Source organism: Physella acuta, unplaced genomic scaffold (assembly GCF_028476545.2).
Source record: "Physella acuta isolate Inbredline_101_S28 unplaced genomic scaffold, ASM2847654v3 ptg000741l, whole genome shotgun sequence".
Classification (NCBI taxonomy): Eukaryota; Metazoa; Mollusca; class Gastropoda; family Physidae; genus Physella; species Physella acuta.
In genome coordinates this window covers 331,531-346,463 of record NW_026732259.1, presented here as the reverse complement: position 1 = coordinate 346,463, position 14,933 = coordinate 331,531, and the positions used below count along the sequence as shown (strand labels likewise).

Below are 14,933 nucleotides of genomic sequence, written 5' to 3'. Positions count from 1 at the left end.
AAATGAGAAAGGTCTCTCTTGTGTAAACTTTTACACATGATATAAAAAATGCGTGCGGCGTCAATTCGGCCAATGACGAAACGGCCCCGTCAAAACGACCCCGACAAAACGACCCCGTCAAAACGACCCCGTCAAATCGGCCCCGTCAAAAGGGCCAGCGACATATGGACCCCGTCATATAGGCTCCCGACAAATAGGCTCCCGTCATTTAGGCTAACGACAAATAGGCTCCCGTTATATAGGCTCCCGACAAAAGGGCTCCAGTCAATAAGGCTCCTGACAAATAGGCTCCCGTCATTTTGGCTCCCGACATATAGTCTCCCGTCATTTAGTTTTTTCCACAAAACGGCCCCCGTCATTACGACTCCCGACAAATAGGCTCCCGCCATTTAGTTTCTCCACAAAACGGCCCCCGTCATTACGACTCCCGACAAATAGGCTAGCGTCATTTTGGCTCCCGACAAAAAGGCTCCTGTCAATTTGGCTCCAGACAAAAGGACCACTGACACAGTGGCGTAGCTACCGTAAAGCTAGCGTAAGCAAGGCATGGGGGCCCAAGGCACATAGAGGCCCTTTTTCCTCATAAAAAATTAAAACTTTTACAATGGAATTTTAATATTTGTTACATATAAATAATTTTTAAAAAGAAAAAGGTTAAAAGTTCCGAAAAGCCCCCTTCCCCCCCACCGTTTCGGCAGTGGGATTCAGTGTTTGTGGGTCAAACAGAGCCGAATCGTTATAATAACTCTACAGGCTATATCACTTTGTCGTGCAAGACATTGAGAGAATCAGCCTATAAATAAACTTTTTAGCAGTAGTAGGCAATCATAATAATAAAGTATAAATACAAAATCAGGACATATAAAATACAAAATGTTGCCTTCAGAATATTTATATATTAAAAAATATCCATCGTAAGTAGAAGTTTATCTCTTCGTTTAACTCCTCTGTAGCCTAACGCAGAGGCGTAGCGAAGGCGAGGCGGGGGGTGCGGACCGCAACGGGTGACACCATTTAGGGGGGGGGGTGACACTAAAGGCAAAAAATTGTAAAATTTATAGAATGAAATGCCATTTTCCTGATCCATTAGTTAAAGTTAAATAGTCTTCTAAGTACAAATCTAAAATTATATCAAGAGGGGGGTGGGGTGTGACACCACGACGTAAACGTAAACTATAAAGAAAACAATGCTACATCCAACTGTATTATAAACAGACTGTAGATAAACATCGTTACTATTAAGTCAGCAGTGATTAAAGCTTAAACACGTACGTGTACCAGTATGTGGCATATATATAAATTTTAGGCCTATGTAGGCCGACACACACACACACACACACACACATATATATATATATATATATATATATATATATATATATATATATATATATATATATATATATATATATATATATATATGCTTTGTTTCCTGGGAGGGGGTGACAATACGAAGTGCCGCACCGGGTGAGACCCGACCTAGCGACGCCACTGGCCTAACGGCTGACGAAGGGGCCCACTGATAATTTTTGCATAGGGGCCCAAAAATCCTAGCTACGCCACTGCACTGACAATACCGTTTCTGTAGAGACTAAGTCTCCCGGCAAAGCGGTCTCATTGAATATGACATCTGCCAGTGGGACCCCTTCATCAATATTCTTTAGAGTTAGCTTATCCAACACTCTTATGTAATACAACGTATGCATCTCTTGTTCGGCAGGCCTTATTTTTATATTAGTTTATCTATTATAAAATATAGTATGTTTTAATTTAAGGGTCATCTATCTATGACATCCATAATTGAGTCGGTTATAGGCTGTTCCAACTCATTGTGTGGGGAGAAGGGTCCACGCTGTACCTTCCTAACTGCAATATGCTTGTACAGGGGCCTAGCGAGGGGGGGGGGGGCGGACCGCACCGGGTGACACCATTTAGGGGGATGACACCAAGGCAAAAAATAGCAAAATATATAGAGAAAAAGTTGAGGGGGTGGGGGTGGGGGTGCAAATCGAAAGTTTGGGGGGGGGGGTAAATCGAAAACTTGAAAGTTTGTCCCCGGGGGTGACACCCGACCTAGCTACGCCACTGTGCTTGTAGGTTATCAAAACAAAATGCTGTTATCATGTTAACATCATGTATATCATACATTTACACTTCTGTGCTCGCTTTTAAGCAACAGATCTTTTCTGTTGTAAATTAAACATTATCAAAACTTTAGAATTGGTGGAATTTAGCTGTTAAGGGCTCGATTTGTTTGTGAATTAATGTTGGTTCATGAAAAAATAATTTCATTCGGGCATTAAAAAGAGGTTATGGTGGTATTGGAGGTAGGACACAATGGTTACTTTTATGCCAATAGTGGTCATATCATTCATTTTTCTGGAGCCAATATGTCGGGAGTCATTTTGTCAAAAGCCAATATGTCGGGAGCCCAATTGCCGGGAGCCAATATGTCGGGAGCCCATTTGTCGGTAGCCAAAATGTCGTGAGCCCATTTGCCGGGAGCCCATTTGTCTTGAGCCCTTATGTCGGGAGCCAATATGTCGGGAGCCGCTTTGTCGGGAGCCAATATGTCCTGAGCCTATTTGTCAGGGGTTAATATGTCGGGAGTCCATTTGTCGGGAGCCTAAATATCGGGAGCCCATTTGTCGGGAGCCTATATGTCGCAAGTCAATATGACGGGAGCCCATTTGACGGGAGCCAATAAGTCGGGGCCCTTTTGACGGGGCTATTTTGACGGGGTCGGTTTGTCGGGAGTCGATTTGACGGGGTCGTATTAACGGGGCCGTTTTGACGGGGCCGATTTGTCCCGGGCCGTTTTGACAGGGCACCAAAAAATGAGATGTTGGATGCAAGTTATTTTCTACTGTCTGCGAGGGGACGGGGTGGGTTAACCATTGTTGTCATTTAGTTTCGCAGAAATACACATCAGCTGACACAGCCAAAAGTGATCGATAAAATATAATACAATATATATATATATATAAATATATATATATATATATATATATATATATATATATATATATATATATATATATATATATATATATATACATATATATATATATATATATATATATATATATATATATATATATACATATATATACATATACATATACATATATTTATACACCTATTTGTGTCTATAAAGATTTGTCCAAGAACTATTTTATCTCCATGTATTCTCACACTGAGTAAAAAAAAAACAAAATCACTGCGTGTAAAATGATAAATGTCAGATAAAAATAAGATTTGATGTCAGCACCAGGCTCACACCTGTTGACGGGAAGGGAAAAACTTATGTGCCTCTACCTGTGAGAACATTCGTTTTACCCCCACCTGGTGCTGTGGGGTCATAATGAGAGTGACTTCCTAGTTCAGGTATTCAGGTATAAAGGTCAAGGACGTCTGACATAGATTGCATGCTACACTTTGAGTGTGGGACAAACAAATTAACTAATCGAACGACTGTTTGATTTTCTCCAGTAGGTGCGAAGTCCTAACACCGTCAGTAAAGTCTCGTTTCGAACTTTAAGATCCATGAGGCGATTGAAGTATAGCTCATATACTTCAGTTACTTCAGAATAGGGATAGTGTGGTCAGCACTATGCCCGGCTGCCTGTGCTTTCCGTATTGTGAATTAGGTACCCATCTCAAAACATTGGAAATGGGTGGTTAACTGTATTTAAAAAATGGACTCAGGTGTGTGACGCTTTCTTTTTGCTAGACGGAAACAGTCTTGTTTCACTCATGGTTACCATACCTGGACGGCCAGTTTTAATGGACGGCCAGGTAACATGGACGGCCAGGTAAAATGGACGGCCAGGTAAAATGGACGGCCAGGTAAAATGGACGGCCAGGTAACATGGACGGCCAGATTTGATGGATGACTAGAACTAACAGTATAAAGAAGAAAATAATGGTGATCTTGGAATTGGAAGGCTTATAAAGGTTATTGATCTGGGAATTAATAACTAGAAGTTTAGTTTCTTATTGTCTGGGCGTGGAGTACTTGAGGTGGGCATACCAAGGTAGTTGTTTAAATAGAAATATCGGTATATGGAGGGGGGGGTACGTTCGCTACATGTATCAATATACACTATTGGTAGCATTTAAGTAAAGCTGTTTGGAAAAAAAAATGAACAGGAAGCGAAATTCGTTGAGTCAGTTTTAGAAACGTCTCGCGCTTAGAATAGTGAGGCTTTGTTGATCCAGGTCTAGGTCTTATTCACGAGCTCTTACAGACAGGTGTAAGTTTTTTACCTGGGCAAGATGTATGAAAGTGCCGTCATTTGGTGTTAAGTACAGGTTCAGGGCAATACGTGATGGGAGGTTACCCCCCCCCCCCCCCCCCTTAACTAAGTTTGGTGATTTTAAAGCGAACTTTAACAAAGCGTTATGGAGACTGTAACAAAGCGTGTATGGCTAACTTTAGCAAAGCGTTATGGCTAACTTTAACAAAGCGTGATAGTTATACAGTGAACTTTGACAAAGTTTACCTATGAAAAGGTAAACTTAACAAAATTTGAGGATTAATAGTTGACTAGTTAGTTACGTGGTAAGTTAACTTTCGTTAATTACTTAACAGTAAGAATAGTGGCTTGCAAACATATTTTGTTAAATTCAACAATGGGGGAGGGGTACCTAAAATGCTATCCTAAAATATGAAGCTACGAGGCTAAAAGGTCAGCCTCAGGCATTAAATATAAGCAGCATTACAAATGTAAGCAGCGTTTAATGTAAACAATATTAAATGTAAGCAGCATTTAAGATAAACTATCTGGCCACTTCTGGGCTTACGGAAACATTGCTTTATTGTTTATCTTCTCTATAATTTGAAAGAAGCTATATATATATATATATATATATATATATATATATATATATATATATATATATATATATCGATGGTCTCGGTCGCAAACCGTCTAACTCCGAAAATGTAAATTTTACAGGAGAGACAAAAAACTGATTATTTCCTTCTCGATCGCTCTAATACAAATTTTTTTTAATGATATCTTCGAAGAAACTCTCTACCGACTATACTGTAGCGTTTTAAAATGAGTTTTGTTAATATTTACAAAATGATAGCAGGTTTAAAAAGATAGACGGTTTGCTCGGTCTAAAATTCTCGGTGCAAACCGTCTATCTGTGCGCGCGCAGACTTAGCTGTTTTGAGCCGAGAATTTCGGTCTCAGCCGCGTTCGTTCGTTTTGTCCAATGAACGTGATTTAGTTATGCTTATGTTTTTAAGTTATAATTAACACTTCATAATATTTAGATTATAGTTTTGGGCTCATATTTAAATTATTTGAGTTTATTCTACATTATGGGGTCAGTTTAATTTTTAGTAGAGATGTTTTAGTATGGCTTTATCGCTTTCGACTGTATTCATTATGTCTGTAATTAGCACTAGACTTGTTAACTGTTGAAGGTTATGCTTTATTTATTACATTTTTCTACTCTCACAGTTTATTTTACTAAATCTGGTGGGTGCTGGGTTTGTAGAATAATAATAGTAAAAACAGAAACCGTATTGTCAGATATATTATGAATGAGACATAACACACTAATCACATTAATACTGACTTAATGTTTACTTATTTTACAAAAATGTAACACAAAAAAAAATGTGTTTATTTTTAAAATTTATTCTTTCAATAAACGTCACATAAAGAAACATCAAAATGGCAACATATTTTTAAAATCAGGGAAATCATCATAAAAAGGCGTGTTTATTACTTGCTTTTAGGTGCTCAAATATGACAGCTTTTATCTTTTTTTCTGCTCTTGTACAACTTGTCAGGGGCTACAGATGAGATCATAATCTTACGACCCTAGCTTAGCAACTGCCAGCTATCTGCTGATTCACTTTGAAGTAGATAGTAGCATCATGGTTGTACTGCAGTGCACGAATATCTGTCGCGTTGAATTCTTGATAGGTCTGACTGGTCTTTTGAGATCGACTGGTCTCTTGTATGGTAAGGCTGGTCTTTTTGAGAGAGGTTGGTGTCTAATGTCTGTTATGTGAGGCTAGTCTATTGTATGTTACGACTGGTCTGTAGAGAAAGGCTGATGTCTTGTATGGTGTGTTGAGAGAGGCTTGTCTATTGTAGGATAAGACTAATCTTTAGAGAGAGGCTGGTCTCTTGTATGGTAAGAATGGTCTGTTGAGCGAGGCTGGTATCTTGGAGGGTAAGATTGGTCAGTTGAGAGAGATTGGTCTTTTGTATATTACGACTGGTCTGTTGAGAGAGATTGGTCTCTTGTAAGTTACTGGTGCCTTAAAGGGTTAGACAAGTTTGTTGTTATATTCTGGTGTCCTGTATGGTAAGATTGAACATTTAAGAGAGTTTGGTCTTTTGTATGTTACAACTGGTCTGTTGTGAAAGGCTGGTCTGTTGAGAGATGCTGGTGCCTTTACGATTTGTAAGTTGACAGATGCTGGTGTCTTGTATGGTAAGACTGGTCTGTTGAGAGAGACTGATATGTTGAGAGGCTGGTCTGTTGAGAGAGGCTGATCTGTTGAAAGAGGCTGGTATGTCAAGAGAGGCTGGTCTGTTGAGAGAGGCTGATCTGTTGAGAGAGGCTGATCTGTTGAGAGAGGCTGTTCTGTTGAGAGAGGCTGATCTGTTGAGAGAGGCTGGTCTGTTGCTAGAGACTGGTATGTTGAGAGAGGCTGGTATGTTGAGAGAGGCTGGTATGTTGAGAGAGGCTGGTCTGTTAAGAGAGGCTGACCTGTTAAGAGAGGCTGGTCTGTTGAGAGAGGCTGGTCTGTCGAGAGAGGCTGGTCTGTCGAGAGAGGCTGATCTGTTAAAAGAGGCTGATCTGTTGAGAGAGGCTGGTCTGTTATGTGGTAAGGCTGGTATGTTGAGAGAGGCTGGTCTGTTGATAGAGACTTGTCTGTTGAGAGAGGCTGGTATGTTGAGAGAGGCTGGTCTGTTGAGAGAGGCTGATCTGTTAAGAGAGGCTGGTCTGTTGAGAAAAGCTGGTCTTTTGAGAGAGGCTGATCTGTTAAGAGAGGCTGGTCTGTTGAGAGAAACTGGTATGTTGAGAGAGGCTGGTATGTTGAGAGAGGCTGGTATGTTGAGAGAGGCTGGTCTGTTATGTGGTAAGTCTGGTCTGTTTAGACAGGCTGATCTGTTAAGAGAGGCTGATATGTTGAGAGGCTGGCCTGTTGAGAGAGGCTGGTCTGTTGTGAGAGGCTGGTATGCTGAGAGAGGCTGGTATGTTGAGAGAGGCTGGTATGTTGAGAGATGCTGGTGCGTTAATATAGGCTTATCTGTTCTAAAATTAATCGTAAAAGCATTTACTAAAGACAACTAACCATGTCGTTGAACATGTACGCCAAATATTGTGTAACCTACCATATAAACATTTCTTAACACGTATCTAAACCCTCAATCTAAAGCTAGTAGTGAATTAACAATAATTAAACTTATTGCACATTCTTGTGGAAATATAATTCGAATAATATTAATATTGTTTTGATTGATATTTAGATTCTAGAATAAAGATCTAGTTTCAAAGTATTGTGTTAGCCTAAAAAACTGTAAACAAATCAGTTTGGTTATTGAAAATCTGGAAATAGGCTATATTAAACAAATACTATTTGTTTATTATTCTTTAAAATGATAAAATGTAATAGAATAGTTGAACATAATTAATCAAATATCCTTACCTATAAGTACTGTGACTGCAGTGCTGTAAAATTATGTGATTGCGGCGTGCGACTGCGTTCCCGATCAACAGTGTACTGCCAAATATAGCGATATTCGTTTTGCGCCGAGATTTTTAGCGCTAATAATAATAGGCGGTTTTTTCAAATGATTATATCTCAATAATCATTCTACAGATTTCTCTAATATTTTCAGGCATTATGGGGAATCATATTGGCTTTTGATTTATGTAAAAAAAAGAAAATCGAATTTTTGTGAGTTAGACGGTTTGCGACCGAGACCATCGATATATATATATATATATATATATATATATATATATATATATATATATATATATATATATATATATATATATATATATATATATATATATATATATATATATATAGTAGAAACACATAGATAACAAAGTGAAGCTTAATGGAAGAAAACGAGAATGAATAAGAAATTAAGGAGAGGCGGTCTAAGAGTAAAAATAATTTTAAAAAAAGCAGAAAAGAGACAAAGACTACGAGCCTAAAAAGAAAACGCTTAAAGAAAAAGACAGACTAGAACTAAGAGCCGAAAAAAAAGCTACCCAAGCGCGCTGAGAAAGAAGAGAGAAAACGCTTTTGAAATTTTTCTAGAGCCAGCAGACGACATCAGAGCCCAGACCTGACTTTAATCATTGTATCGTCTGCTTGCAATGACTAATTCCCGCGCTAACGACGTATCCCAACTACGAAACATCTAAGCAGACCGGCGGCCGACCTCACCCCCCCCCCCCCCCCCACCTGACGACCCTATTCTGCAGCTATTTGCAATCGACATGCCAAGTTCCATTGAAATTTCTTCTAAAGAAGAACGTACTCAAAGATAAATATCGATGCATCGATCTAAAACCAATCACTGAATGGCTTTTGATCGAACGATAAATTCTCGCAAATAAACTTAACTACCTTTTCAAATCTGATGGTCTTTATGAGCAGATAAAGTAGAGTTTATGTTTTGATTTTGACCAAGAAAACGGCCAAGGTGGTCAGCTTATGCTAGGTACTCATAAAAACTGGACTTCGCCATGGAGCAGAACTCTATCACTAGACCACGTCACTCCACCTTATATAGTATCCACACATTGAACTTAAAATAACATTCCGCTTTGATTTTTTCTAATCCACACAACTCTTTTTGACTACTTACAGGGACATAACTTAGTAAAAATTGGAATAAATAAATTAACTAAATTTTATGATTTGTATGTCAGGTGACTGAGATTTAAAAAGTCACTTGTATAAAGGTTTTAGAATTGACGGAATGATACATTATATATCATACACTTTTACAAACTTATAGGTTTAACATTTTAAAAATTCATGGTTTGTGAAACAATTGAACGATATTGTCTTTGTTTTTTTTTTATGATCATTGATCTCAATTTAAGCTACACTGCGACGACACCCCACTTTGCTCAACATTCCCGGTTGCTTAAAATGTGTATTTTAATTCTCTATAATCCTAAATTTGTTTCAGCTCTACTTAAAAACCCAAATGTTGTATTGGACACGATATGTAGATGCTGTATTTGACAATAATCTATATAGACACTGTATAGGATTCGTAAATACTGTATTTAACAAGACTCATAGATACTGTATTTGGCAAGTTTCGTAGATACTGTATTTGGCAAGTCTCGTAGATACTGTATTTGGCAAGTCTCGTAGATACTGTATTTGGCAAGTTTCGTAGCTACCGTATTTGGCAAGTTTCGTAGATACTGTATTTGGCAAGTTTCGTAGATACTGTATTTGGCAAGTTTCATAGATACTGTATTTGACAAGTTTCGTAGATACTGTATTTGGCAAGTTTGGTAGATACTGTATTTGGCAAGTTTGGTAGATACTGTATTTGGCAAGTTTCGTAGATACTGTATTTAGCAAGTTTCGTAGATACTGTATTTGGCAAGTTTCGTAGATACTGTATTTGACAAGTTTCGTAGATACTGTATTTGGCAAGTTTCGTAGATACTGTATTTGGCAAGTTTCGTAGATACTGTATTTGGCAAGATTTGTGTCAGCTGTCATGTTGACAACAACTCGCACATGCGCAGTAGTGCCAACTGATCAGACAGACCAAGGCTAATTGCTCCACGTGTCAAGGCTGGGTGCATCTCAATCTCTTCCACTCTCCACCAGAACAACACAGGAAAAAAACAGCAACTAATCCACAGTTCGATCCTAGCGATTCCAACAAAAAAACCAAATCAAATTAAAGACAGTGTCATCAGGTACACAGCCCTATAAGCCACGAGTTTCTCAGAGTTATAGTTTGAGGTGTCCATTGTTTTAAAGGCACTAGAAAACATGAGTGGGTTGATTGTGTGGACAGATTTCACAGCAAAAGAGTAACAATAGGCCGATGTGTGTGTACTGTTTGTACATGTGGTTGTCGGATAGCTTCCTCTTGTGATATAAAATAACAATTACTCGAGCTTCCTCTTGTGATATAAAATAACAATTACTTGAGCCTCCTCTTGTGATATAAAATAACAATTACTTGAGCCTCCTCTTGTGATATAAAATAATTACTCTAGCTTCCTCTTTTGATATAAAATAACAATTACTAGAGCCTGCTCTTGTGATATAAAATAACAATTACTCGAGCCTCCTCTTGTGATATAAAATAACAATTACTCGAACCTCCTCTGGTGGTATAAAATAACCATTACTCGAACCTCCTCTGGTGGTATAAAATAACAATTACTCGAGCCTCCTCTTGTGATATAAAATAACAATTACTCGTTTCACTAGGTTGACACTACAATAACACAACGTGATTACAATTATCAACCGATCTTTTTTTTTTTTTAAACAAACAAATCTAGTCATTTAATTAATTAAAGTTAATGATCAAGTTTCACGTAAACAAAAAGTAACATTCACCCCGGTAGGTTGATAATAGGTTTGTTCAACAGGTTCTGGGTAGGTTGGTAGACTAATTCAATGAAGGCGGTGTGGGTAGGCAAAGACCATTGTGTGCCAGATGGGATTGATATGGTCCAAACGTTTTAAACAATTGGTTAGTTTTTGGCCAGGTACCTGCACGATTACCTGGCCAGGCTGCAGTAAACAGACCGATCATTATTTGATCGCTCGTAGATGGGGCAGATCTCTGCCTGTGGTTGGTACCTGGCATTTATACTTTATTTAACCATCGTTGGTGGGGAGGGTTGGGTGGGGGAATAGGGGAGGAAGGGCAAGGGGGGGGGGGTAGAGGGGAGGAAGGGCAGGGGGTGGGTAGAGGGGAGAAAGGGCAGGAGGGGGGAATGGAGACCTGGGAGGTTTATCCTAACAACAACATTCGGCAACGATTTCAACGGGTAGTGGAACTATTTTATTACCCGGATGTTTATCAACACGTCTGAGCAGAATTGTAATTTCTTACAGAAGTGTTACATACCAGTTACCTTGTTTTTAGGCTAGATTTTAAAACGTGTTGAAACTTCTAAGGCAAAAATTGTCAAGTAGAACTTGTAAAATCATATCAGTTCAACGTTACCATTTTATATTAGTCAACTTAAAATTATCAGATGATGTTGGTAAAGTACAAATTGTCCGTTTAAATTGGTGTTGTGAAATGTTTTTCTGATAAAATTTATCATATGAAAGGTGAAATTTGTCAGAAGAAATTTGGAAGGTGAAACTTGGCATTGAAAATTCGTCTTGTAACTTTTTTTTCAAAATTTGGCAGATATAATTTGACAGATGAAATGCGTCGAGTTTAAACTTGAAAAGTAACGTTCGTTAACTATACACAAAGTCAACCGTCTTCGTTTCAAAAATAAAACGAAAAATGTCAGAACAATATTTTGGTAATTAAAAATTTACCAATAAAACCCAATTAGTTTAAATCAAAATTCATCACTTATTTTGACATGGAATTTAAACAATTAATTTAGAACTAAAGCAATTATAAAATACATAAAAACGCTAGCATATTAATTAACCATTTTCATGCCATTACTTACTATTGGACACTTTTTGAGTTTAGAGCAAATTATATCCAAGCTTTTCTCATCCAACAGGCTTTGATCCAGTTTGTAATGGTTCACTTTTTTATGGTCCAACCGACTTTGGGTGTAATCCATCTTCAAAGCTTGAGCACACACTGAACAGATGTCAGTGCTTTTCTCAAGGTGTTGGAGATGTGCTAACAACACATCAGCACCAAGTGCTGTTACTACACCATCACCAACTGCTGTTACTACATCATCACCAACGTCAAATCCTACATCAGCACAGACAGGCTGAAGATGGTTGCGTCTAAATCGATGTGCAAATGCACAGAACGAACAAGATCGGGAATATTGAGCTGTATCGATTCGAGCCACATTGTCACCAATTTTTTTCGTTTTGTTGAAAGAGCGGGGACCACGTGACCTCATCCATGGCACGTGCGAAGGGTCAAGAAGAGACCGGGTTCGCCTGATGACGTGGCGAGTTCGATTATCGATCCGCTGATCGCCGAAATCAAGGGTGTGTCTCCGAATACGGGTCAGACGTTGGACGGTGATTCGGAAATGGGGTGTGCGCATGCGCGTCTGGTCAGGTGACAGAATGAGATGCTCCGTGTAGGTGTTGGGCCACATCACGTGGTAGGCGAGACTGGTGGCGCCGAAGTCCACCTGCTTGTGGAGGGTCGTGTGGTCGGTCACCTCCCGGATACGCATACACCCATCAGACTCTGGTTCCGGTACCTGTGGCCTTGACACCTGACCAATGTTGGGATCGACTTCTGGCTCCAGCAACTGATCTGTCTTGCAGTGAATTTGTTCCTGGTGTGTTTTTGTTAGGTGAGATGGTGGGTGCGTCGTTTCGAGCTGTCGTGTGTCCGTATGTCCAAGTTGCCGTGTGTCCGCATGACAAATTTGTCGTGTGTCCGTATGTTTAGGTTGCAGTGTGTCCGTGAGTGGTCGTGTGTCTGTGTGTCCAAGTTCCCGTGTGTCCGCATGTCCAAGTTGTCGTGTGTCCGTATGTCCAGGTTCCTGTGTGTCCGTATGTTCGAGTTGTCGTGTGTCTGTGTGTCCAAGTTCCCGTTTGTCCGTATGTTCAAGTTGCTTTTTGTCCGCATGACACATTTGTCGTGTGTCCGTATGTTTAAGTTGCAGTGTGTCCGTGAGTGGTCGTGTGTCTGTGTGTCCCAGTTCCCGTGAGTCCGTAAGTCCAAGTTTTCGTATGTCCGTGTGTCTAAGTTCCCGTGTGTCCGTATGTCCCAATTGCCGTGTGTCCGTATGTCTAAGTTGTCGTGTGTCCGTACGTCCAAGTTGTCGTGTGTCTGTACGTCTAAGTTGTCGTGTGTCTATATGTCCAAGTTTTCTTATGTCCGTGTGACTAAGTTGTCGTGTTTCCACGAGTCCTACATGCCGTGTGTCCATATGTTCAAGTAGCTTTTTGTCCGCATGACAAAGTTGTCGTGTGTCCGTATGTTTAAGTTGCAATTGGTCCGTGAGTTGTCGTGTGTTTGTGTCTCCAAGTTCCCGTGTGTCCGTATGTCCCAATTGCTGTGTGTCGGTGTCTCTCAGTTGCTGTGTGTCTGGGAGTTGTCGTGTGCAAGTGTGTCTCAGTTGCTGTTTGTCCAAGTGTCCCACATGCCGTGTGTCCGTGTGTCTAAGTTGTCGTGTGTCCGTATGTCCCAGTTGCAGTGTATCCGTGAGTTGTTGTGTGCAAGTGTGTCCCAGTTGCAGTGTGTCGATGTTTTCTTTCTTCTTCTTCTCTGCCGGCGGGGTGAATTGTGGGAAATATTTCCTGGCATTGAGCTGTAGCACCTTTCTCCTGGGTGACGTAAGCCGGTCATTGTCTGACCACCAATGGCGGCTGGGGTTGGGCAGGGTTTTGTTGAACTCGTCAGAGGGGTTTTTCATTTTTGTCCATAGTTTCATCCACAGGCACTTTTGACAGGGATCCTGACAATAGCTGCAAGACTTGACAGGTGCAGGGACCTCTGACAGGGGCAGGGACCTCTGACAGGTGTTGCAGGGAACTTTGACAGGTGTAGGGACCTCTGACAGGTGTAGGGACCTCTGACAGGTGTAGGGACCTTGACAGGTGTAGGGACCTCTGACAGGTGTAGGGACCTCTGACAGGAGCAGGGACCTCTGACAGTTACATGGTTTTTGTCAGTAACAAGGACTTTGCCTTTGACTTGTACAATTATAAGTTCATTACTCCTGAGCGTACGTATTGAACAGTTACAATTATAAGTTCATTAATCCTGAGCGGACATATTGAACAGGTAAAATTATAAGTTCATTAATCCTGAGCGGACGTATTGAACAGGTACAGAAAATCCACTGAATACTTCAAATTAATTAATTGTCACACCAGTTAACGAGAATGCTCAGAAGAACTCGAATTTTAATTAGATATTACCTCACACAACGCAGCCAATATGTCTTCTATATAAATAAAACATTCGCGAATCAACTTTCTAAATACAATTTAAGGAACCATAGATGATATGTTTTTAGAGCATTAGCGTGCGCCTTAACTCGGTCTCCGCTAATGAAGTCAAGCACCAAAGTAATACTTTCATAGAGCTACGACAGTGAAAGCACCGTTTTGCATTTTAAAACATGCAAATGCAGTTAAAGAACTGAAGCCAATAGGGATGTCTTGGGAGATGTCAAAATTAATAGCCGAGGATAGGAAGAAATGGAAGGAAATGGTGGAGGCCCTATGCTCCATAAGGAGCAAAGAGGACTAAGTCAAGTAAGTCAAGTCAAATGCAGTTAAAGCACTATTTCACAACATGACTAAATACGGTTGAAATCAAAGCACTATTTTACATCACAACTAAATACAAATGAAATCATGGCACTTCACACCAAAACAAAACGCCACAAAAACCAAAGCACCACAACTTAAATCAGCAGCACCAAACACACTGAGCTAAGGACCACACTTGAATAAAGCAGACATTGTACCCAAATCTATTAGGTTTTTGGCGGGAAACACTAGCAGACGTGAGACGTTATCGCCCCCATCAAGCAGAAGATGGGAAATTTAACCGATGATTTGCCGCAGAAGTTTGTCATTATAATTTGTTTACAACACAGGCGCTCTTTCAAAATGGCCGTCTTTATCGGTGTGATGAATAGATGGAACATGATGCTGTTGACAGATGACGTCATGCGTTGTACAACAAGGAAAAGTTAACTTAGGCCGCGGTGTCCGTGTGGGTGTTAGGAGTTGCAGTTCTCGGGCCGCTGGT

At 40.0% G+C, this 14,933-nt stretch overlaps 1 protein-coding gene across 1 annotated transcript in view; it reads right to left on the bottom strand.

Moving 5' to 3' along the window:
• Window positions 1–14,933, bottom strand: part of LOC131950168 (uncharacterized) — a 238,073-nt gene that overhangs the window by 67,822 nt on the left and 155,318 nt on the right. The gene's annotated exons all lie outside the window — the stretch shown is intronic.